The 26,074-nt window shown below is 41.4% G+C and overlaps 1 protein-coding gene and 1 long non-coding RNA gene across 2 annotated transcripts in view; both read right to left on the reverse strand.

Moving 5' to 3' along the window:
- The window catches only part of chchd6a (coiled-coil-helix-coiled-coil-helix domain containing 6a), a 315,813-nt gene that overhangs the window by 48,190 nt on the left and 241,549 nt on the right, over nt 1–26,074 (reverse strand). The window lies entirely within an intron of this gene.
- LOC117512217 lies at nt 1,006–25,111 on the reverse strand. The gene is made up of 4 exons (XR_004561248.1): nt 25,036–25,111; nt 6,111–6,116; nt 3,880–3,886; nt 1,006–1,015 (listed from the first exon to the last, which is right to left on the reverse strand). It is a non-coding gene; the product is annotated as an uncharacterized LOC117512217 (long non-coding RNA).

Genomic DNA, 26,074 nt, shown 5'->3' on the forward strand with positions numbered 1-26,074 from the left:
ACCGTCTAATAATACTGCCTAAGGGAAGCATGTATAAAGTGAATAAAATTGGTCCTAGCACAGAACCTTGTGGAACTCCATAATTAACTTTAGTCTGTGAAGAAGATTCCCCATTTACATGAACAAATTGTAATCTATTAGACAAATATGATTCAAACCACCGCAGCGCAGTGCCTTTAATACCTATGGCATGCTCTAATCTCTGTAATAAAATTTTATGGTCAACAGTATCAAAAGCAGCACTGAGGTCCAACAGAACAAGCACAGAGACGAGTCCACTGTCCGAGGCCATAAGAAGATCATTTGCAACCTTCACTAATGCTGTTTCTGTACTATGATGAATTCTAAAACCTGACTGAAACTCTTCAAATAGACCATTCCTCTGCAGATGATCAGTTAGCTGTTTTACAACTACCCTTTCAAGAATTTTTGAGAGAAAAGGAAGGTTGGAGATTGGCCTATAATTAGCTAAGATAGCTGGGTCAAGTGATGGCTTTTTAAGTAATGGTTTAATTACTGCCACCTTAAAAGACTGTGGTACATAGCCAACTAACAAAGATAGATTGATCATATTTAAGATCGAAGCATTAAATAATGGTAGGGCTTGAGCAGCCTGGTAGGAATGGGGTCTAATAAACATGTTGATGGTTTGGATGAAGTAACTAATGAAAATAACTTGTAATTGAATATGGAGTTGCCCTTTTGAATAAACAGTGTTCAAAAAAAACAACACTGAAGTACTGTTAGATTACTAAAAGCATTGGATGAAGGCAATTGTAGGGAGACACATCATCTTGAATCAGTCTTTCAAAATTAATTACTGCTTTACTAGTTACATCTAATGGGAAAGGCACACAGAACTCTGTGAAGGTCATAAATGGAACATATAAAAACTTTTTCCAAATGTGTGTCTTTCATTCTGCTCATTCACTTTCTTGTCATCATCTTTCTTATGCGCCTTTCATGAGAGCTCATAACTTTCCAGGCTGTTGCTTTCTGTAAACATAGTGACACACTATATCTATGAAAAGCACTCATAATAAGATAAAACTTCTGCAGAAATGGATTTTTCGGTGTGCTGCATTTGATATGTATGCAGCTTTGGTCAAAATTGCTGGCCCTCATATTTTCCAAGTACATCATTTAAATCTGGCATGCCCGACTAGTTGATTAAGATCAACCAGTCGGTCACGGGCTGAGTTCCAGTTGATTGCATGAAAAAATAAAAAAAGCTGGACTATTCAAGAGGATTTAGTGCTGCTACGACAGACTGATGCAGAAAGTGGCAACGATGCACCAATAAGGATGCTGGGTGCCATTAAATGTCAAAGAAAATAACAAACACCATCGAAGAAGAAGAACAGCGAGGGAATGCTACATTGGCAGAGGCAAAAAAACAAACAAACAAACAAACAAACAAAAACTTATTTTAATTGAGAGTGGGAAGAGTTATTTTTTCATTTATTTGAATAGCAAATCCATCTGTCTTATCTGCAGTGCAAATGTGGCTTTACAGAGGAGAGGCAATTTGAAGTGGCATTTCAAAGTGAGCCACAACGATGCAAACTTCCCAGCTAAATCACCTCCGCATGCCCAAAAAGTCCAGGAATTAGCGGGTACTAATCAGCGGAACCATAATGATAATACAATTGACGGAATGATTGACAGAACAGCACCTTACTATGCCCCCTACCTCCCAAGCTCCATGTATAGATAACCAATCTCAATAACCAATCTCAAAATAATGCAATAAAATGTTATCATACAAATCAGAAAGCCCCCCCCCCCCCAGCCGCCATGTTGCAAGCACAAACTTATCTCTTTTGAAACTGGCAATAGAGCAGATCGTCATATTGGAAAATTTACCCTCACTAACACTAGATGGCACCACACAACCTCCCGTTCTGCCATTCCGTCACTGTTTTGTCAAGAGTTTTGGGGCTTCTAATGCTGACCTAAAGCTTTATACGAGGTCTGTCCATAAAGTATAGGTCCTTTTTATTTTTTTCAAAAACTATATGGATTTCATTCATATGTTTTTACGTCAGACATGCTTGAACCCTCGTGCGCATGCGTGAGTTTTTCCACGCCTGTCGGTGACGTCATTCGCCTGTGAGCACTCCTTGTGGGAGGAGTCGTCCAGCCCCTCGTCGGAATTCCTTTGTCTGAGAAGTTGCTGAGAGACTAGCACTTTGTTTGATCAAAATTTTTTCTAAACCTGTGAGACACATCGAAGTGGACACGGTTCGAAAAATTAAGCTGGTTTTCGGTAAAAATTTTAACAGCTGATGAGAGATTTTGAGGTGATACTGTCGCTTTAAGGACTTCCCACGGTGCGAGACGTCGCGCAACGCTCTCAGGCGCCATCGTCAGCCTGTTTCAAGCTGAAAACCTCCACATTTCAGGCTCTATTGATCCAGGACGTCGTGAGAGAACAGAGAAGTTTCAGAAGAAGTCGGTTTCAGCATTTTGTCCGGATATTCCACTGTTAAAGGAGATTTTTTTAATGAAAGATGTGCGGGCAGATTGCAGCGTCGGCTCGCAGCCGCTGCGACGCTCCGCCACAGGAAAAACACCTCCGTTGGAAGCCTTAAGGACAAGTTGGAACATGTCCAGCTGTTAAACAATTTCTCATATACTCACTCCATTGAAAGCCATCACAAGCCGCCTGGATTTTACAAATGGTTATCAACACGGAGGTGTTTTTCTTGTGCCACCGCACCGCGCCGGCTGCGTCCCGATGCGCGGACCCGTCCGCACGTCTTTCATTAAAAAAATCTCCTTTAACAGTGGAATATCCGGATAAAATGCTGAAACCGACTTCTTCTGAAACTTCTCTGTTCTCTCACGACGTCCTGGATCAATAGAGCCTGAAATGTGGAGGTTTTCAGCTTGAAACAGGCTGACGACGGCGCCTGAGAGCGTTGCGTGACGTCTCGCACCGTGGGAAGTCCTTAAAGCGACAGTATCACCTCAAAATCTCTCATCAGCTGTTAAAACTTTTACCGAAAACCAGCTTAATTTTTCGAACCGTGTCCACTTCGATGTGTCTCACAGGTTTAGAAAAAATTTTGATCAAACAAAGCGCCAGTCTCTCAGCAACTTCTCAGACAAAGGAATTCCGACGAGGGGCTGGACGACTCCTCCCACAAGGAGTGCTCACAGGTGAATGACGTCACCAACAGGCGTGGAAAAACTCACGCATGCGCACGAGGGTTCAAGCATGTCTGACGTAAAAACATATGAATGAAATCCATATAGTTTTTGAAAAAAATAAAAAGGACCTATACTTTATGGACAGACCTCGTATAGTGACTAAATAACTTGATTATTTTAATGATGAGACATGTTCATCTCATCAATACTTGTTTTGGGTGTAATATAAGCAAAAATGACCCTTTCTGCCAATTACCAGTTGTTCTGGTTCCATTCTGCCTATAGTTCCGGCAATTTGTAGCTCCCCCAGGAATTGAAAAGACAGCTAGTAGCACAACAGTCCATAAATATGGAAGATGTGATGGATGTGGCTAGCAAGACTGTAGTGTGTTCTGTTCTGGCCAGGATTCTGAAGAGGTGATTATTCTGTGTGCAGCTGGAGGAGACAGGTGCAGAACATACAGATGCTGCTGCACACAGAGGTAAATTTCTGGAACAGTTGTGTGAATAGTTGCCAGAAATTAAAGAATTTCTGAAACGTTCAAACCATGTTGACTATGCACAGAACACAGTCAATGGCTCTTGGATTTAGCCTTTCTTACTGAACTGACTGACAAGCTCAAAGACAAACCAATCATCAACATGATCAGCTCCGTGAACAAGTTTAAAAGCTACATCTGCTATCAAGTGGGCTGCAACAGTGTGACCTGCACAACTTTCCACACATGGACTCAGAACTTTAGCGTCAGGGCAAAGACTGTGAGAGTGCATGTTATGATGATCACGTGCAGAGCATATGACAGGTGCTTTACTGACTTTGCATCCATTGACTCTTGTCAATTTTCTCTGTTTTCCATTTGGGGAAAATCCAGATGTGGATTGTATAACATCCAGATGGGTAACTTCTACCCCATCTCCATGGCAGAAGGCCGTGCATTAGTGCTAGGGGACTCTACAGTATTACCTGTAAATTCAGATTACAGATAGCAGCTGATGCCACATGTACACCTGAGGCCAGAGAACCCGACACTGTTGGGATGCAAGCTCAAAAATGGACCTAGAGAGGCCTCACCAGAAAGATGTGTCAGCATCAACTAATAGTCTCTGGCCTCCTCCCTTCTCAGGAAAATGACAAGGCATTTAGCAGTCTAATATCTTTGAATAGGTGGCACAGTTTTGCAGACAACTAGGTTTTAGTTTTATTGATAACTGGCCCACTTTCTGGGGTCACCATGGCTTGCTAATGCCAGACAGCCTTCACTCTACTGGGGAAGGCACCACCATCTTATCTGCGAACACAGATAGAGTTCTATGGGGAGGGTAACATTAGGACTATACAGCAGGCCATGAAGTAGGAGATTAGAGAACCTGCGGGGCCTAGTATTAATGTCGGTGTAGAGCCCATTATCTTAGCGCGGAAACTAGTGCAGGAAATACATTATGGTGACAGTGTAGTTTATGTGCCAGGGAGGAAAATTTTTCAAGTTGAGACTGTGGCCTGTTTCTGCAGAGGTACCCATAAAAAGCACAGAGGGATATGTTTTACAAATTTAGTGCCCATTACTACAATGGATAACACTAAAATTGAGGGTTCCCCACTAGCTATTTCTGCAACATCAAATATTCCATGCCTGCTATATTCAGCCTGTGTGTAATTTCACAAACCCAAACCTGATGTAAGGCATCTTACAAATTTTACTTGGAAACACCCCCGAATCTAAACAGTCAAAATGCCAACCCTAGTGTCGTCCTTAGTTTGGATTTGATTACCATAAGGTCACTGTCCTCAAAATCACTGTTGATAAATGATCTAATTATAGAACACCGACTAGATATGATTGGCTTATGTGAAACCTGGCTGACACCTACCGCTGTCCTCCCCTTAAATGAAACCTGCCCATGGGGGTATACATTTAGTTATGTCCCTCGCGATACAAAACAAGGTGTAGGTGTTGCTTTTATTCATAAATCTGGGCTTAAACCTGCAGTGATTAAACCATTACTTAAGAAATCTTCTTTTTTTCCCTCCTCTGTTTCTCCTGTTTGTTGGAAAATTATTGTAGAATTGTGTAAAAAACTTGTAACTATTAAAATGGCCTAAGCAGTGGGTCACCCCTGAGCCTGGCCTGCTTGAGGTATCTTCCTCACTACCCACACAAAGGGAGATTTTCCTTACCACTATTGCCTGTGGGGCAACAGTAAGGTTAGACCTTACTTGTGTGGAGCACCGTGGGGCAACATTGTTGATTTGGTGCTATACAAATTAAAAAAAACTGAACTGAAGACTGAACAAAAATTGTAGGAGGAGCTGTGAAAAAACAGATTTGCAAACAATTCAAAATTGCCAAAAACCTATTTACGCAAGGAAAAACCCAAGGAATCAACAACAACAAAAAAAAAAGAAGTTTGATTGTACAACTCACATTTCAGAAGTTATTAGCTATAATGTAAAGTAGTTACTGTGGCACCATGAGGACGATGTTGCTATTTTTTAAATTAATTAATTAATTTATTTATTTATTTATTTTAAATCAGAGTAGCGGTGGTGATTTTGGACCTACTTGCTAAGATTGGTTTTTGTAACCCTTAGGGTTTCTGACCCCCAGATACTTTTAGGGGAGAAAAAGAACAAGTCATAATAATAACCCTTACAATTACAATAGGGGTCTTCTCGATCCCTCAAAAAACAACAAATCAAAACTTGCATAATAGTGGAAGAATAGACACAAAAGCTACACCAGATTCAATTAATTGCAAAAAAATGACAGACGGTAAATGTTTCTTTTACACCTTGTACATCTTTTATATCAGCCTGCTCGGCTCCCATCACAGGTTTTCAATGGGACTGGGGTTCAGACTCATTGCTGGCCAGTTTAACAGAGTCCATCCTTTTCTTTTCAATCACTCTTTTGTGCTGTTGGATGTGTGCTTTGGGTTGGTGAAAAACCTAAGACCTTCACCTGAAACATACTGTTCTGACACAGCAACAAGAAACAGTTTGCTGTAAAAAACGAGGTCTGTTAGAAAAGTATCGGCCCTTTTTATTTTTTCAAAAACCTGATGGATTTGAATCACGTGTGCTTGTGTGAGCCAACCTTGAACCTTCGTGCGCATGCATGAATTTTTTCATGCCTGTCAATTGCGTCATTTGCTTGTAAGCAGCCTTTGTGTGAGGATGGGTGTAGTCTCTCGTCGTTTTTTTCTTTGCAAGGAAAATGGCGGAACGACTGGAGCAGCGCAACTGCATCAAATTTTGCCAGAAACTGGGCGACAGCCAGGTGGAAACCATTCGGATTGTTCAGATGGCTTTCGGTGATGATGTTATGGGCATCACACAGATTAAGGAGCGGTACAACCGGTTTAAAGAAATCTGCACAACGGTGGAAAGCGAGCCACGCTCCGGTTGGCCATCAATATGCTGAAATGTCCAGATCATTTCCAAAGTGAACGCTGTGGTGATGTGGGACTGTTGTGTGACTATCCGAAAAATTGCGGAAGAGGTGGACATCAGCACTTTTTCAGCACATTCCACTGTGACAGAAGATTTTGCCATGAAAAGAGTTGCAGCAAAATTCATGCTGATGGCTTGGGCACGAAGCCGATGGCGGAGCAAAAGCACCTTCGTGTTGAAGTCTCACAGGACATGCTGTAACATGCCCAGCTCTTCCACAATTTCTCGGATAGTCACACGACTGAAAAGCCACCGAAAGCCGTCTGAATCTTCCGAATGGCGGAGCGTGGCTCACTCTCCACCATTGTGCGGACGTCTTTAAACCGGTTGTACCGCTTTTTAATCTGTGTGATGCCCATAGCATCGTCACCGAAAGCTGTCTGAATAATCCAAATGGTTTCCACCTGGCTGTCACCCAGTTTCTGGTAAAATTTGATGCCGTCGCGCTGCTCCAGTTGTTCCGCCATTTTCCTTGCAAAGAAAAAACGACGAGAAACGACACCCATCCACACACAAAGGCTGCTTACAAGCAAATGATGCAATCGACAGGCGTGAAAAAATTCACGCATGCGCACGAAGGTTCAAGGTTGGCTCATGCAAGCACACGTGATTCAAATCCATCAGGTTTTTGAAAAAAATAAAAAGGTCCGATACTTTTCTAACAGACCTCGTATATTGGTAATCTGATTACATCATTCCTTTGATGTGTTCAAGGCCTCCAGCAGCAGAGGCAGCAAAATAGCTCCACAGCATGTTTGAATCTCCACCATGTCTTACTGCAAGTGGGATGTGCGATTTCTTCTTCAGTTTGTCACATATAAACACGATAATCCCAATGGCTGTTTTAGTTCCATCTATCAGAAGTAACAGCAAAAAGTGCTTAAAGAGCAGATCATTAGTATACAAAATGTCAAATGAACTGAATATTCTAAAGAATTACAAAAATATTGATGTATGTTGTTTTATTTTTTGGTGCCATATGCCCTGAGAGATTAATTCAGAAACACTGAGAAATACATATATATGAAGATCTATGAGCTCTAGATTGGGTAGTGATTATAAAATAGGTAGCTGACATTTTTCATGGGTGGTATTAAATTGTGGAAAGATTCTAAAAGCTAGAACGGTGTGTAATTCCAGAATAGTTTTAGAACCTTAGACCTCAACAGTTTTTAGAAGAACTCAAGCCTTTTACTTCCTGTTAATTCATGGTTTCGCTGTGATCAAAGCCATACGCACGCACGCGCACACACGCGCACACACAGAAGCCACTTGGCTATTATACTATATAATTCAACACTATAGGTTATGCTGGATTTTATTACGTCCGCCAAGGACGTAGGCGACAGAAGACTCCACTGAATTTGGGAGGTGATCCGGTATAAGCTTTTAAGGATTACGTCAAAACTACTGCATGGATTTAGATGAAATTTTCACCACAGAGAGATATTAGGCCATAGAAGACTCCATTAAATTTTGGAGTTGATCGGGATCAAGATTCCAATTATCGATCATTTCTAAAAATTTCACCATTTCGAGGATCATCTCAAAATCTGCTTGGTGGATCTTGACAAGATTGAAATCACATGTGGCTATTGTCCAAATGAAGACCCTGTTCTTGTTGGATGTTAGGAGGGATCAAGATAAATATGCAGGTTCTGCAGCAGAAACATACGACAACACAATGTAAAAAAAGATCGAGAAGGCACAATTTTTATTTCAGCTTGTGAATTAAATATCAGATTGCAACATCTTGATCAGATGGACCATTCTGGATCAGTATGCAATTATTACATTGTATTGTTGAATCCGGATACAAATAAAGTTCGGGTCACGTTGTGAATCACATATGTTGTATTTGGAGTCCTCGTCAACCCTTGGCGGATGATAGAAATCTCCAATTGCTCTTGCTTTTTTCTGTGTAAGCAGTCACAGCTAATGAGGCACACACAGACCTTGAACTAACAGATGAGAAAGAAGAAATCAACAAAATATGCCTCTTGCCACACAAGAGGTATACTACTGCACAATTTTAGTATTTTGTTAAGAATCTGGATTTCTGCTACTTTTGTGTGTCTTTTCTCCATGAGGTATAAAGTCACACCAGTTACTGCAGAGTTACAGAGTATCAAGGAAAAAAGTTTGATCTTCCACATGGTACACTGACTTTCTCAAAAAACCTTCTTCACTTTGAAATGATGTTTAAAAAAACACTGCAAGACTTTAGTTGGCAATTAAAGCAACCTCTACTAATTTAAAAGCTTGGTGTATAACTTCAATTCTTCTGTGATGCTTCTTGCTGCACAACTATAAAATATGATGCTCTGTTCCTTAATTAGGTGTAGTTTAAGGGAAGCTGTGACACATTTTGCAATATTTATTCATGCAGAGCAGTACGGCTTAAATACTTGTTCACTTTGTAGTACTTCGTATAGTGAAGTGAAAACTATGTGAAGCTGTGTGTGGTCAGCAGAAGTTCCACCCCTTCATTCTTCTTCATTAGTGCTGACTGCTGAGAGGCCTGCCATCTCTTGCTCTGCCACTGCACTTTTTTTTTTAAACTGGTCTGTCCAACTCTGACTATTCCCTCCACAAACCACTCCCCAGCCAACTCTCCTTTCTCACACACTTTTCTCTCCATTCTCCATCTCCTGACACAAGCTCGTCTCAAGCTTTTCCTGACAGCACCTGCCAAGTAGTTAGTGCGCTTGGTTTCAGTGCAGAAGGTTGCTGGTTCAAACCCCACCCCTGCCCATTTCTCCATGCTATGTGGAGTTGCGTGCCCGGAAGGGCATCCGGTGTAAGACTTGTGCCAAAATCAACATGCAGATCCGCATTGGATCTGCGGCGGCGACCCCCAGTGAAAACAAGGGAGCAGCCGAAGGGACTTACTTTTACCTTAGGTTACGTCACTTTTATGGCCAAAAATAGCTCTGAATCTGTACCTTTCAGACGCTGTGTGACTAATGTTATTTTCATCAGAGACATCATAACTTGAGCCAAGTTAAACAGTTGGAAATAGTGTTCACTGGAGTGAGATATACCCTTTAAGCTAAAGTGCAATGTCAACATTTACTGTTATGTTTCAAACTATATGTCACACCGGTGTAGCATCTGTCCAAAAATGAGCCATGAAGAGGGCTTTCTGAAACCTGCTGCTACTGCTCCATGCAACAAGGAGCAAAATTAATTTAACTGCCATATTATTTATTTGATACGAGGTCTGTCAATAAAGTATAGGTCCTTTTTGTTTTTTTCAAAAACTATATGGATTTCATTCATATGTTTTTACGTCAGACATGCTTGAACCCTCATGCGCATGCGTGAGTTTTTCCACGCCTGTCGGTGACGTCATTCGCCTGTGAACACTCCTTGTGGGAGGAGTCGTCCAGCCCCTCATCGGAATTCCTTTGTCTGAGAAGTTGCTGAGAGATTGGCGCTTTGTTTGATCAAAATTTTTTCTAAACCTGTGAGGCACATCGAAGTGGACACAGTTCGAAAAATTAAGCTGGTTTTCGGTGAAAATTTTAATGGCTGATGAGAGATTTTGAGGTGATACTGTCGCTTTAAGGACTTCCCACGGAGCGGGACGTCGCGCAGCGCTCCCAGGCGCCGTCGTCAGCCTGTTTCAAGCTGAAAACCTCCACATTTCAGGCTCTATTGATCCTGGACGTCGTGAGAGAACAGAGCAGTTTCAGAAGAAGTTGGTTTCAGCATTTTATCCGGATATTCCACTGTTAAAGGAGATTTTTTTAATGAAAGACGTGCGGACGGGTCCGCGTGTCAGGACGCAGCCAGCGCGGTGCGGCGGCACAGGAAAAACACCTCCGTGTTGATAACCATTTGTAAAATCCAGGCTGCTTTTGATGGCTTTCAGTGGAGTGAGTATATGAGAAATTGTTTAACAGCTGGGCATGCTTCAACTTAAGGCTTCCAACAGAGGTGTTTTTCCAGTGGCGGAGCGTCGCGGCGGCTGCAAACCGACGCTGCAATCCGTCCGCATGTCTTTCATTAAAAAAATCTCCTTTAACAGTGGAATATCCGGATAAAATGCTGAAACCGACTTCTTCTGAAACTTCTCTGTTCTCTCACGACGTCCTGGATCAATAGAGCCTGAAATGTGGAGGTTTTCAGCTTGAAACAGGCTGACGATGGCGCCTGGGAGTGCTGCGCGATGTCCCGCTCCGTGGGAAGTCCTTAAAGCGACAGTATCACCTCAAAATCTCTCATCAGCCGTTAAAATTTTCACCGAAAACCAGCTTAATTTTTCGAACCGTGTCCATTTCGATGTGCCTCACAGGTTTAGAAAAAATTTTGATCAAACAAAGCGCCAGTCTCTCAGCAACTTCTCAGACAAAGAAATTCCGACGAGGGGCTGGACGACTCCTCCCACAAGGAGTGCTCACAGGCGAATGACGTCACCGACAGGCGTGGAAAAACTCACGCATGCGCACGAGGGTTCAAGCATGTCTGACGTAAAAACATATGAATGAAATCCATATAGTTTTTGAAAAAAATAAAAAGGACCTATACTTTATTGACAGCCCTCGTATGCTAGCATTACATTAGCAAGCAGAAGCTCATGGGTAATTATTGTTATTATAGGAGGAAATAGGAACTCAACAGTAAAATGGTTCTTGTTGCAACGAAACAGACAAAAATAGTGCCACAGGCACTGTAGCTAATCTGGATGATACAAGACATTACAGTTTCAGCTAGGAAAGTGGGCATGGCCAAACTCAGGACATGCTCACCTCTTCAACAATTTCTCGGATAGTCACACGACTGAAAAGCCACCGAAAGCCGTCTGAATCTTCTGAATGGTGGAAGAGCTGGGCATGTCACAACATGTCCTGTGAGGCTTCAACACGGAGGTGCTTTTGCTGCGCCATCAGCTTCGTGCCCAAGCCATCGGCATGAATTTGGCCGCAACTCTTTTCATGGCAAAATCTTCTGTCACAGTGGAATGTGCCGAAAAAGTGCTGATTTCCACCTCTTCCGCAATTTCTCGGATAGTCACACGACGGTCCCGCATCACCACAGAGTTCACTTTGGAAATGATCTGGTCATTTCAGCATGTTGATGCCCGACTGGAGCGCGGCTCGCTCTCCACCGTTGTGCGGCCGTCTTTAAACCGGTTGTACCGCTCCTTAATCTGTGTGATGCCCATAGGATCGTCACCAAAAGCCGTCTGAATAATCTGAATGGTTTCCACTTCTGGCAAAATTTGATGCAGTCGAACTGCTCCAGTTGTTCCGCCATTTCCTTGCAAAGAAAAAAACGATGAGAGACTCCACCCATCCTCACACAAAGGCTGCTTACAAGCAAATGACGCAATCGACAGGCGTGAAAAAGGTCACGCATGTGCATGAAGGTTCAAGGTTGGTTCATGCAAGCACACGTGATTCAAATCCATCAGGTTTTTGAAAAAATAAAAAGATCGGATACTTTTCTAACAGAGCTCCTATTAGTGTGTTGTCTGTGGGGATCTACGGGCTCTAGATTAGGTGGAGTTTATAAAACAGGTAGCTGACATTTTTCGAGGGTGGTAATAACCAAAGGTTGCATAATGAGTTAGAATGGTTTGTGAGTCCAGAGTGTTTTTAGAACCTCCAACCTCAGCAATTTTTAGCAGAGGAACTCCTCCTGTTAATTATGTAATATTTTAATGTTAATTTACTGTCAATGTATTTTTAGATTTTTGTTATCATGTACACACTATAATTATTATCATTATTACTTTTATTATTATATTTTATTATAACTATAAGGAGACCAAATGGCAAATATCAGCTTCCCCGGTTTCTGCATGATCAAAGCCACACACACACACACGTACACAGAGGCCACTTGGCTTATATATAAATATGAGAGTTTCAAGATGTCCGCCACAACGGCCATATTTGATATGGGATTACAATGTCTCAAACATACTTTGGTATCCTCATACGTAGGTAGGAACATGTACATCAAGTTTCAGCTTCATTTGCTACTGTAAAAATCAACTAGTACTGTAAAAAGTAATGAAGAAAAAAAAACGTGTTTGCCAGGCTCCCATGGAGCTGGGGAACTATTGTACAGATGCCATTACATTTCCATGAAGATTTGCACTGAGCAGAAGGATTTTCCCGGTTTATAGACATGTATGACGAATTTGAGCAAAGTCTGCCGTGGTCCAAAAGCATGGCATCATATTTCCTCACTGTTAATGCACCAGGACATCAAACCACTCAGTTGCTGCATCTCCTTGCTGAGAAAAAGAAAAACTGCCATCTTTTCCTCTAAGACACGGAGTTGTGCCTGAGTTTCACTCAAAGTTTTGAACATGCACAAAACTTTCTGACAAACTCGGCGGACATCAGCTGACAAGGAACTCATTTTACAGATGGGAAAAAAACTTTGGTTGGAGGGAAAACTAACACAAACTTATAGTATTGGCTCCTCATAGGTTTCCTTGATCAGTCATAGGGTGATAGGGACCTCCTTGGTGATAAGTGCTGGCGCACAGCGCTATACTACAGCACAGACCCATAGCGGGGACTTTAGCTCAACTCTTTCAGCACCTTGGACAGGAGCACAGCCGGAGGTTCTTTCAGCACTTTAGAAAGGGGTGCAGCTTGAGGCTCATGTCTAACACGATTCGGCAGATTACAACAACTCAGACAAGGGGATGTTTGAAATATATGTATATCATATATTTTTTAAATGTAAGCAGGTGAACGAGGCGTTAGAGGCAGCTACGATTTTACATGTTTTGCATATGATTACTGCTTCCTCTCATATTGGTGCCAGTCCCAAGTTGGGATAAAGAGAAAATTACAGTGTATAAGGGCATTCGGTCACAACCACAAATCAGTCAATTTGTGATGATATTGCGAATAAAATGAGGAGAAATTCGGGGGCTTAGATCTGGAATAAGACAGAGGAAAATGTTGAGATATACAGAACTACAAAGGACATATATCGATCAATCGATAGACAATTAATATGTTTCCTTTGTGCCATGAAACCATGCAGTTAACACGGCTGTAGGAAGATCACATCAACAGGCTGTATGATACTTTAATATGGATCCATGGAAAGTAGGACCTGTGCACAAAAAGCAATCCTTGAACTTAGGTTTTATGTAGTTTATGTTGTTGTTGCTTCCTCAAGAGAAACTACAGACATTTTGCCCCTGTGTGACTCAGATCTATATATGTATATATTTTTAAATGCAAGCAGGTGTACGAGGCAGCTACGATTTTACACGTTTTGCTTACGATTCCTGCTTCATGTGCACTTCATGCGCAATTCGACCAAATTCACACTATGTGTGAAGGGGCCCTAAGCAAATGTTTGGGAATTAATATTGGACATTATTATCACTTTACCGAGGCATTGATAGGTCGGTATCGTAGATTTACATCGACGCTACCTGGCTATACCTGCCCGCTGTGCGTAAACAAATGACATCATAGCGCGCAGGCCAAGAACTGTCTGCAGAGGAAAAGATGAAAAGGCGAGAAGTGTGTTTTGGTCCCAATATGGATATTCCAGATGATTTGCTCATGGATAGTACAACAATGAATAGCAGCTAAAGCAGCCAGCTTGATGAGGACGCACTGCCGAATTTGGAGAGCAGCGCGCGCCAGCCGACACGACAAAAGTTAAAGTGAGCCAACTTTTTGTATATGCGTTACGTGTTGTGTATCTCAGTAAAAAGTGATAATAATGCAAATAACGTGCATTTGTCGTGCGGTATGCATTTTCTGAGTCCCTCCGTTCATGCCCAGTCACCCAAAATGACATATTCACTCTCGTCTAACTCGGGCAAATATCTGTCATTTTGGGCGACTGAGCGTGAACATCGGGCCTCTGAAAATGCATACCGCCCTCCAAAAGCATGTTATTGTATTATTATTTCTTCACTTATTTATGAAATTGTAATAAATGGTAAATGCATCTTGCATTGTTAATCTCAAATAGTGTCCTTGGTGAGTGCTCTCATTGAGTAAGCCACAGAGGAACTTGCACACACAGGGAAGTGGGATCTCAGTTTCACTTACATATATACTTTTTAGGAGTAACGTCACCACTACACAATGTGTAGGTGGTGAGCATAGCACACCAGTGGTTGCCATTAACACACCATGCACATGTCTTCTGAGTGAGAGGGGCTTTTATATCATAAATCCTACAGTTTCCACGGGTTTCTTGGTGGTTTCCTTCACTGGACTTCTGTATTGTACCCTTAAACTTTCAAGGACAGCCTGTTGGAGACAGATTCACCTTACTGTACCACACCCTCTATTTCTTCATGATAATTTTAACATTAAGGAGTTTGAAGTGATGGAAGAGTTTCTTGACTCTAACTTGATTAAAACTCAATAGTCCACAGGAAATATGATTTAGTTCTAATATCAATAATGGGGGTGATGTCTTACGCAAGTCATTATTTAATTCAGCAAGCACTGTCGATAAGTTATAGTACAATAATAAAGATCAATTTATTTACATTTGTATGATAAATCCTGAACTATTCATTTATATTTGATGCCATAAAGCAGTAAAAACTCGTGAAAACTGAAGGAAGGACACCGAATGGGTGTTGTAGATGTCATTTGAAAAAGAATGAAGTGTACGCTTTTTTGTAATGGCAGGCAAACGCCCTTATTATTATTATTATTATTATTATCATTATTATTACTACTATTATTTAAGTTCTACCCATTACATTTCTTTGTTGACACCATGTCTTTTTGTATTTATCTTTCAGAATTTGTGTGCTGGATGGCGAGTGGTTGATCTCAGGATCAGCATGAATCCTGTTCAATCAACAGCACTGAAGGTTGCAAAAAAAAAAAAAAATCAATATCAGGTTTTATACTGCTGTGACTCACTGACTTTGTCAGTGTGCATTCAGACTGACAGAGGCACATTTATTATCAGTATATCAATGTTGTCGATAAAGGGTTTTTTTAACGATCAATGACTCACTGAACACATTTCTCTTTCTCCTTTTGTTGTGTGCTGTGCACAGGGAACAACATTTCTTTACTAAGCATGCCTCAGACAGGAGGCACACAGGCTCCTACCCTTGTATTTTTGAAATCACAACAGGACCTCTAAAAATGCTAAACCATCTGTATTTCCATATTCAACATTACACTTTCCTGTCACAGCTACAACAAGAAAATGACACTAACATTTTATTCAAAAACATTTTTTCAAATAAGATAGTGACAGAAGTAACTACCTAAGTCAGCAATATTTGTACTTTAGAAACATAAAAGGATTGATTATAAATCTGTTGCATTGGGTTTCTGATACATTTAGGTGGTCTGAAACCACCCCCTCCCCCCAGCAAATATTATTCTGGGAGGATAAAGTTTGTTCTTTAAGGGGACCTGCCCGAAATGGGTTTTAAATGCAAATTCTGCCATTCTAAGAAAACCTTCATCAATAAATGGGTAAAATGGACTCAGACAGACAACCGGCAAGACATCTCAGTCAGACCACCTACACATTATTTCACCTAACCGTTGCTCTAGTTAACATAACTGACAGCCAATAAGGAATGCAACAACTTGACTTATGAGCTAAGAAAAAATAAATAAATGAATAAATAACGATGTTAAAAAACAAAGAAAATGAAATTTAAAGGGTAAATATTTGCCCATGCCACAGGAAATCCACAAGCATTGGGTAATTTTGCAAGATGTATTATTCAGTATTATGGCTGTCAAATCTGACATCTCATCAGCAAGTCCTCCTACTTCCACCGACACCAACCCAAGTTTGTGAAGAACTCTGGGATTCAGTAACTCTGACAGCAAACCAACCACATGCCAACCGTTAAAAGCAACAACACAAAAATGTCACGCATTAACTACCTGCATGCCACATAGCACAAATAAGATAAATATTTTTGTGCTATTCATTGTTGGCGCAGCTGTGCATACAGTAAACAACATAGAAACTCAGGCCCGTTTTCTCCCCATATTTACTCTTAGGCTATTCCAGCTCCTGTACTAAGAGGCATGTTTTCCCCTCCAGTAATGCCAGAATGACCAACAAATTAGGTTGCCAATCAATAAAACAATCAGATTCTGTGGAGACTTTCAAGTCCAGACTTAAGACGCACTTATTTTCCCTTTCATATGGCTAGCATACTGGTACAGTTTTGTTTTACGCTTTTTACTCTTTTAATTCATGTTATTAGTAATTGGAGCGGGCCGCGGCCTCAATTTCACCTAAATTCTGGGTCTTTTAGTGAAGCTTAGGGCTAGCAGCCAGCGATCACCTTAGTATTTCTTCTGTTTTTCTTGTTAATGCTGGCAACTAATACAGTATTTTTTGTCTTTCTGATGCCTGATTCTGTTTTTTGTTTTTTTGTTTAAGGTGCAGCTCCATCCAGAGATGGGAGTTGTGTTTGTGTTGGCAACCCTCCTGTCCTGTGCACCAACAGCAATTCTTGTATATTCGTCCGTGAATTGTTCTGTGAATTATTTTTGTAATTTATGTTTGTAGCATGCCCCAAGCAGAGGGTCACCCCTTTGAGTCTGGTCTGCTTGAGGTTTCTTCCTCAGAGGGAGTTTTTCCTTACCACTGTTGCTCTGGGGGTTGGTAAGGTTAGACCTTACCTGTGTGAAGCGCCTTGAGGCAACTCTGTTGAGATTTGGCGCTATATAAAGGAAAATAAATTGAAAAAATTGAAATTGTTGCTATAATGCAATGTGGTTTAGTCTGATCAGACATATACTTTGTTACCGTTACTGGAGAGACAAGTCTGGCCCTACTTCTTACATAGGTGTTGTTGAATCAGATATTTAACCCTGCTCTGCTGCTTACAAAAAATGTAAAATTGCCATTCTAATTCTGAAATGTAAGCTTCAGATGTGGGGAACTTAAAGATTCCCTTATCGGTCCTTCAGAACAGCCATTGTTTTTGAGGGTGATTGTCAGGAAAATGATCATTCCTCTACGTTGATTGCAGACCCTGCAGAAGCTCTGTAATCAACTGTTTCTGCAGCACGACTCCAGTTTGAAGCGTGAATCAATGAAACAATGCTTCGATCCACGCTTGCTGGTTCTTTGATTCGCTGTTCTTCAGAAGTGGCAAGTTCGCTTTTTAACCCCTCTCAAACCGTTAAAATATGTAAATCGTGACTCACTTTTGTGTGGATTAAAGTCACTAACTGGGACTCTTGTCTTGTTGCAGTCAAGAAATGAGAATTGTCCTCCATTTGTTGACACAGCTCCAAATGCTGCGCGGCTCTCTGCTGAGACAGAGTCTACTCGGAATTAATAACATCAAAATGAATTGCCGCTTTAAATAAAATGACACCTCTTTCCAAATGCTGTAATACAGACAATAAACTACAATCGACTAAAATTTTTTTTCCTCACAAAATGAAATGTCCTGCATTCTTTATGAATTACATCCTGACGTGCAGCACAACTGGCTGCAAGAGCTCAGCTCAGATGTATGCAAAGACATTAATGCCAATAATGTCTGGAAATGCTTTGACAAAAATTACAGATTTTGTTTTTTTCTATTTATGTCCAGAGTTTAAGGATCCAGGGACCAATTTCACATTTATTTACTTTAAGACAATAAAATGTTGTTGACATAGAAAACCTGTAAAACCTACTTTTAGTACACAGAAAATTCACAAGAGGTATCGATAAGGAATCGGATCGATACGCGGAATCAATAATGGTATCGATATCTATAAAATCTTATCAATACCCATTTTTAAATGACACGTGGAATCTGATTTGGGGCCACTTCCATGTATGCTCCTGAATTGGATACAGGTCTGAATGGTCATACTGGAATTCATGCGACTTTGATGTCACTCTTCATATTTGTCAGCAATCTGCGCAGGTGGCAGTCATTATGCAAATATCTTCACATAAATATCTGTCCATCCCCTTGACATCCTGCCATTGTGAAGGAAATTAAGTTCAGTTCAAGATTCCACCACTGGAGGGTCTAAACAAATGTTCTGATGAGAATTTCCACTTATCACTCATGGAGCTGTTTGCACCCCCACTCATTTGTTCAAAGACACTGCAGCGAAATTTCACACCACTCTTGTTGATCCCCCAAACAGTCTTAATTTCAACTTAAAGTGAAGCCTGGCATTAAAATAATTGAGCAGCCAAATCATTCATGCATGCAGTAATCAGCATGCAGTAAAAATAGACAAAAAATATCATCATGCTGGCATCATTAAATAATTAATACCTTTTACCGGTTGTCTATGACTGTGAAAAAACATCACACACATGGAAAATAGAAATACAATTTTTAAAAAACATTTTCCGCAATTGAAAAGTCACATGACTGTGGTCTGCAAGAAAAAAAAAAAAAATCTGCTCTGCACTTTTACCAAGTGTTCATCAAGACTAAGCTTTTTGACACACGATGATAATAATGGTGCATATGTAATGTTTGTATTCTAAAGTTGATAAAATTTTGGACAGCAGGCATGCTTTCCAGTGAGATCCTGTCAGAAAAGAACAAAAGAAAAAAAACTTGCATGCACACCATCGACTGTATATATACTGGATATCACCTATAGGTTTTCTATAGAGACCCCAAAAAAACAATATGAAACTGAAGAATTGCTGTTCTAGGTGTCACAATGTTCACAGTGCTTAATCTATGTACATAATGACAAACTAATATTTTGATTAAAAGGTGGAGCATGGGTGGCACACTGCATGACCTGGGTGGGATGAATGATTACCAAGTTGCTGACAAGCTAAGATAACAGGCTGAACAGATTATTATAATTTCACTTGACCAAAATACTGGCTTCCAGATTTTAGCTGAAGAAGCTTCTGCGATTTGAAGCGAAACGTCCTCATGTCAAGCAACCCAGTCCAGTCGAAGATTCAAGCTTCTCTACTATGGCTTCCAGATGTCTTAGATCCATATAGTTCTCAAGCTGTGGAGCTCGCGAGCTCCATCTGGTGGTATGATTAATTCATTTCAAGCATTTAACACACCCTTCTTTGTTTATTCAGAAGCAATTTCCAAGATAATGATTTAAAGCATTTCCATAGATTGCCTTCCAAAACAAGAGCTTCTTATATGGACAGTAGTTTTTGTCAGGCTGTGATGATGAATCTGACTGAAAGTATGCAACAGGTCAGATTAAGACGTTTTATTTACTCTGTGTGCTGTCCCCCACAAGAGCTAGCAGCCACAGCCCAGCATCCTCGGAGTCAGCTACGCTGTGCAGAGTGTCAGAAACATAGTGCTGTCACTCAAAGCAGCCACTTCCGTAATGAATTTGTCGTAAAACCTCTGAAAATAGGAAGTTAGAAAAATCACCCCTCTGTACAGTTGTCATGGAGGGGGAAACTATCTATACAGACCAAAATAGTTTTTTATCGCAGGTTGTAAACATGCTTTTTTTTTCTTCTCTAAAGCACATTTTAACATGGACCCCTGTGGGAACCTGCTTGCATTTGGAGCCAGCTTCAATTGGTCAGTCAAGGAACTCCAACTTTAGTTCCGTGTAGGCTTCATCCAAGACCACCAAAGCTTACTGCTCGACATACACTGAATGTTTGTTTTTTTTAGTGAACAGTCACAGAATGTACCAAATGTGGAATAATAATGAGTTGATATCAAAGATAAATGATGTTGAAAGACTAGTGCATTTTGCAGCTGAAAGGTAGCACCACACAAGTGTGACTGCTGTTTGACCATGTGTCCAACATATGCACATGTGTATAGTGTGGGGAGACATGCCAAAAAGTGACTTAACTACCTGGACGGAATGCCAGTCCAACACAGGTTGCTTCCACAGCAGAGGATGATACCCATTTAAAGCCAGGTGAACTGCGCCAATGTACACTCAACAAAAATATAAACACAACACTTTTGGTTTTGCTCCCATTTTGTATGAGATGAACTCAAAGATCTAAAACTTTTTCCACATACACAATATCACCATTTCCCTCAAATATTGTTCACAAACCAGTCTAAATCTGTGATAGTGAGCACTTCTCCTTTGCTGAGATAATCCATCCCACCTCACAGGGGTGCCATATCAAGATGCTGATTAGACACCATGATTAGTGCACAGGTGTGCCTTAAACTGTTCACAATAAAAGGCCACTCTGAAAGGTGCAGTTCTGTTTTATTGGGGGGGAGATACCAGTCAGTATCTGGTGTGACCACCATTTGCCTCATGCAGTGCAACACATCTCCTTCGCATAGAGTTGATCAGGTTGTCAATTGTGGCCTGTGGAATGTTGGTCCACTCCTCTTCAATGGCTGTGCGAAGTTGCTGGATATTGGCAGGAACTGGTACACGCTGTCGTATACGCCGGTCCAGAGCATCCCAAACATGCTCAATGGGTGACATGTCTGGTGAGTATGCCGGCCATGCAAGAACTGGGACATTTTCAGCTTACAAGAATTGTGTACAGATCCTTGCAACATGGGGCCGTGCATTATCCTGCTGCAACATGAGATGATGTTCTTGGATGTATGGCACAACAATAGGCCTCAGGATCTCGTCATGGTATCTCTGTGCATTCAAAATGCCATCAATAAAATGCACCTGTGTTCTTCATCCATAACAGACGCCTGCCCATACCATAACCCCACCGCCACCATGGGCCACTTGATCCACAACATTGACATCAGAAAACCGCTCACCCACACGACGCCACACACGCTGTCTGCCATCTGCCCTGAACAGTGTGAACCGGGATTCATCCGTGAGGAGAACACCTCTCCAACGTGCCAAACACCAGCGAATGTGAGCATTTGCCCACTCAAGTCGGTTACGACGACGAACTGGAGTCAGGTCGAGACCCCGATGAGGACGACGAGCATGCAGATGAGCTTCCCTGAGACGGTTTCTGACAGTTTGTGCAGAAATTCTTTGGTTATGCAAACCGATTGTTTCAGCAGCTGTCTGAGTGGCTGGTCTCACACGATCTTGGAGGTGAACATGCTGGATGTGGAGGTCCTGGGCTGGTGTGGTTACACGTGGTCTGCAGTTGTGAGGCTGGTTGGATGTACTGCCAAATTCTCTGAAACACCTTTGGAGACGGCTTATGGTAGAGAAATGAACATTCAATACACGAGCAACAGCTCTGGTTGACATTCCTGCTGTCAGCATGCCAATTGCACGCTCCCTCAAATCTTGCGACATCTGTGGCATTGTGCTGTGTGATAAAACTGCACCTTTCACAGTGGCCTTTTATTGTGGGCAGTCTAAGGCACACCTGTGCACTAATCATGGTGTCTAATCAGCATCTTGATATGGCACACCTGTGAGGTGGGATGGATTATCTCAGCAAAGGAGAAGTGCTCACTATCACAGATTTAGATTGGTTTGTGAACAATATTTGAGGGAAATGGTGATATTGTGTATGTGGAAAAAGTTTTAGATCTTTGAGTTCATCTCATACAAAATGGGAGCAAAACCAAAAGTGTTGCGTTTATATTTTTGTTGAGTGTAGATTAAGTGTCTTGTCCAACGACACAGACATGTACCATGTGCAAGATTTGACCCCAGGTCTACATACTGGCAGGCTAGCTTCTTATCCACTCTGTGGGTCAATTCATCCACCACGCAATGTCAGCAACCGAGATTCAACCTGGCTATAACACGATATAGCCCAACCCCTAATCAGTCATCTGTATTTCTTAACACAGATGATGTATTAAAAAATGGTAACACATCCATAACCTATTAGCTTCACCGCTTAGCTTACTGATGTGTTCATTTCTGAATGCATGGTATCATTTACAAATGTGATAAAAGTGTGAAACTTCTATTTTTTTTAGTTAAGCTAATGTGTTGTCAGTAATTAACAAATAATTTGGTCACAAAAAAATTTAAGCGAACAGCTTTCTCAATGTCCATCAGTCGACACGTTATACGTCTCCTGGCTCCCTTACAGGGACACTTTGCCATTATGAGTAACATACAGGACATTAGATATGCGCAGTACATTTGTTTATTCCCCTGTAGTTTGTTCAGTAACTGTGAAAACAACAGCATTTAAAGTTTCAGCAGTCTCAAATTGCACTCTGGTCAGCTCTGAAACCTGCAGGTAACCAGACATACAATTGTGATAAGATACAAGTCATCACTGGTGTTTCTATAACTTTTCCTAAATAAATTTACTTTCCACGCATCTTTGTCCAAACTTTTTGTATCTTACTGACTACTTCACAAGGCTCGTTTTTCACTCTTTATTTCAACTCCTTATCACACCTTAATTTGTGACTGTCCAGACATTTGTCAGTTTTATAGCAATCTTTCTTGCAATTTCTTCTGCTTTCCAAACTGTCACTACTTTCTAAACCAAATGCCTGACACTGATCAGTATCAGAACCACTCTGGATTTGACTGGTGTTAAATGATTAGCAACGCACATCAACAACACGTGCATGTGTTGGATCTGCGCGAACATTTGAGAGCCCAGCTAAATGACAAGAGAACCCCACCGAGTATCTGGACAGTGTGCATGTGTGCAATTTGGATCTGCCCACATGAGACTCAGCATCCCGAAGGATACTGACTGGAGGTTGTCTTCTCTGTCTCTCCAAGCTGTGTGATCTTCCCCTCATTTGCAGTGCAACACGCATTAATGTGTCCACATGCACACACACCAACACGCAAAGATGTAGTGTAACCCAGCAGGTGTTTGTCTGTGATATGCAGGCCTGTCCACTGACCTGCTGTGACACTGATCAAAACACATCACGGTCGCTTCTGTTAGATTTAAAAGACAAAGCAATAACTGGGCAAAACTTGGTTCCAATTAACTTCATTCACTGAAAAACTCAGGAAAGAAAAGTTTTCTGTTTACTTTTTCAATGTTTGCTTTATTTATTTATTTATTTATGTATGTCTACACCACTTAATGTCACCTTCTGGTTATGTGGAAATCATGACAATTATCAGCCCTCACTGGTTTGTTTGAAGAACCTACCACACTATATCAATGAGGTCTGGTTCAATTAAATTATAAACCACATTTCCTGTTATTTAAAAAATTTTAAAGTAACTTAAAAATTACTTGATAGGCTGAAGAATCATTTTGAGATTACTGAGAATGTCCCTGCATGGTGGTCTTACCTACAAACCAGACACTCTCATTGTGTTCCATACAATAACACTACCTCTAACCTTGGTGAAACAAAACATGAGGTGCCACAGAGGTCTGTCTTAGGCCCCCTACTTTTCTCCCTTTATATAGCACCACTCAGGCAATACTGCACTGCAGCGTTAAGAGATTATTTTTCACTACTACATTAATGACACTCAGTTGTACATGCTGATAACTGCTGGTAATCTCGTACACATAACGTCTTTAGAGGATTGCCTTGCATCACTGAAACTCTGGATGTCCAGCATTTTATTATTTTTAAACTCACACAAGACCGACATGATGGTCCTTGGTCTAGTGAAACATAATCAGTTTGACCAGCTAATGCTTAACCTAGGCTTGTGTGTCATACATCACACTGAAAACATAACATTTTTTTTTTATCCCATGCTGTCCTTTGACCTACACAGGGATATTACGAGGACTGCTTTCTTCCACCTGCAAAACATAGCTAAGATTCATCCCATCCTGTCTATGGCTGATGCAGACACTCTCATACATGCATTTGTCTCTTCTAGACTAGACAACTGCAATGTTCTGTTCCCTGGCCGACTGCAGTCCAGCATTAGGCGTCTCCGATTGGTTCAAAATGCTGCAACCAGAGTTATGACAAGAAGCACAAAATCTGACTGCATTACACTGATTCTGGCATCTCTTCACTGCCTTTCAGTGGTCAGATGTGAGGTCAGATTTTAAAGTTCTGTTACTAACCTATAAAGTTATTCATGCAATAGTACCTCCATACTTAGTAGACCTAATTACACCCTACGTACTGGCACGGGCTCTGCGTTCTCAGGGCGCAGGACTATTTCGTGTCCCTGGAGTGAATAAAAAGTCTGCAGGTAACAGAGCTTTCTCTTATCATGCCCCTGTATTTTGGAATGATCGCCCTGCTGAGATAAAACAGTCAGATTCTGTAGAGAGATTCAAGTCCAGAATTAAGACACATCTATTGTCCCTCTTGTATGCTTAACATACTGCCATAGTATGGAAATATGCTTCCTATCCCTTTAATTTTTCTTTTTAGGAATGGAACAGGTCTTGGCCTCCCTTCATTTAAATTCGGTCTATTTACTGCTGGTGAACTCATACCCTAGGTACAATTTTTTCTGGCCGACTAATTCTGCTCTTTTTCTCTCTGTCCAAGGCACAGACTGATCCTGGCTCAGCACCAACAAGGTGCTGGAATGAGCTCGGGATGCCACGCCTGTTCCAACGACTGACTGGAGGTCCTGGCACAGCCTGCCAGTGCTGGACATTATATATCAGAAACCGAAGATGCACTAAACTGTATTTTCAATTAAGGATTCCGTTTTTGTTGCTCGTTTGTTTGTAAATAAACTTTTGCTCAATCTGTAAAAACCTCGGAACTGTTAAGGCACCCTGACACTTGCACAAATTTGATCCCCAGACTGGCACGCATTATTGCATTCCAATGAGTACATCAGTCATAAACTGTTGTAAACTTTGTGTGAACTGTGCATGGCTGCGTGCCAATGCACAAAGAAAATTTTGAAATGTTCAAAATTTCTGGCACGCATTAATTTTGTGCCACTTGACTGAAGTAGTTATGAACATTGCCTATTAGTGAATAATGAACCTATTAGAAAACAGCGTGTCGCTACATGTCACTGCACGCAGCACATCTGAATCTGAAGCAAGTGAGCATGTGCATGGAGCGGTCACTGTCAGCCCCCCAGGTTGAAACAGACCGTCAGATCAGAACACGCAGCGGGTGATCTGACCGTCACGTCACCCACGTGAGCTCTGTTCCACATGATGTGGTGTCTGCTGTGGCGCGCCGTCCACAAGATGCATGTCGAGCAGAACACGTGCATGGCCGACTGGATGCACCTGACCAGTACATGTGGACATGATATGTATTGCTAGCTTGAAAAATGTGGTGTTTTTTATGGCATGGGATTTAAATTTTTTTTTGTAATACTTCCATGTCCTTCCTGATATGAGGCAGCTTCTTGCAGCTTTCAAAGAACAGCTCCATAGCTCAGTGGTAAAGTCTCTGACTGGGAATCAGAGGTCTTGAAAGGTGCGAGTTCGCATCCCGGGTGGCGTGATTTTTTTTTTTTATTCCACATTTGTGGCGTGATGTGGTTCCACATGTACCAGCTGGTTTTTATTTCTTCCACATAAGCGGCACCATGTGCTGCACCTGGCATTGTTCATGCTCGATGGACACCGGTGCATGCACGAACTCTCGCATTGGGTTCATGTATGCCTGCCCGTCGGCGCGATGTTTCGTGCGCTAAATTCGAACTGTTTCGCCGTTTTTATCCAAACACTGTCCAAACTTCGCACTATGTCCCAGTT

The sequence above is a fragment of the Thalassophryne amazonica genome, chromosome 6, assembly GCF_902500255.1.
Source record: "Thalassophryne amazonica chromosome 6, fThaAma1.1, whole genome shotgun sequence".
In the NCBI taxonomy this organism is placed as follows: Eukaryota; Metazoa; Chordata; class Actinopteri; order Batrachoidiformes; family Batrachoididae; genus Thalassophryne; species Thalassophryne amazonica.